The sequence below is a fragment of the Bison bison genome, unplaced genomic scaffold (genome assembly GCF_000754665.1).
Source record: "Bison bison bison isolate TAMUID 2011002044 unplaced genomic scaffold, Bison_UMD1.0 scf7180017858048, whole genome shotgun sequence".
In the NCBI taxonomy this organism is placed as follows: Eukaryota; Metazoa; Chordata; class Mammalia; order Artiodactyla; family Bovidae; genus Bison; species Bison bison.
Genome location: NW_011488621.1, coordinates 583558 through 584483, shown reverse-complemented (window position 1 = coordinate 584483; position 926 = coordinate 583558).

Below are 926 nucleotides of genomic sequence, written 5' to 3'. Positions count from 1 at the left end.
TCCAGTTTTGGAAAGTTGTACTTTTCTAAGAATTTGTCCATTTCTTCCACGTTGTCCATTTTATTGGCATATAATTGCTGATAGTAGTCTCTTATGATCCTTTGTATTTCTGTGTTGTCTGTTGTGGTCTCTCCATTTTCATTTCTAATTTTATTGATTTGATTTTTCTCCCTTTGTTTCTTGATGAGTCTGGCTAATGGTTTGTCAATTTTATTTATCCTTTCAAAGAACCAGCTTGTGGCTTTGTTGATCTTTGCTATGGTCTCTTTTGTTTCTTTTGCATTTATTTCTGCCCTAATTTTTAAGATTTCTTTCCTTCTACTAATCCTGGGGTTCTTCATTTCTTCCTTTTCTAGTTGCTTTAGGTGTAGAGTTAGGTTATTTATTTGACTTTTTTCTTGTTTCTTGAGGTATGCCTGTATTGCTATGAACTTTCCCCTTAGGATTGCTTTTACATTGTCCCACAGGTTTTGGGTTGTTGTGTTTTCATTTTCATTCATTTCTATGCAAATTTTGATTTCTTTTTTTATTTCTTCTGTGATTTTTGTTGGTTATTCAGCAGCGTGTTGTTCAGCCTCCATATGCTGGAATTTTTAATAGTTTTTCTCCTGTAATTGAGATCTAATCTTACTGCATTGTGGTCAGAAAAGATGCTTGGAATTATTTCAATTTTTTTGAATTTACCAAGGCTAGATTTATGGCCCAGGATATGATCTATCATGGAGAAGGTTCTGTGTGCGCTTGAGAAAAAGGTGAAATTCATTGTTTTGGGATGAAATGTCCTATAGATATCAATTAGGTCTAACTGGTCTATTGTATCGTTTAAAGTTTGTGTTTCTTTGTTAATTTTCTGTTTAGTTGATCTATCCATAGGTGTGAGTGGGGTATTAAAGTCTCCCACTATTATTGTGTTATTGTTAATTTCT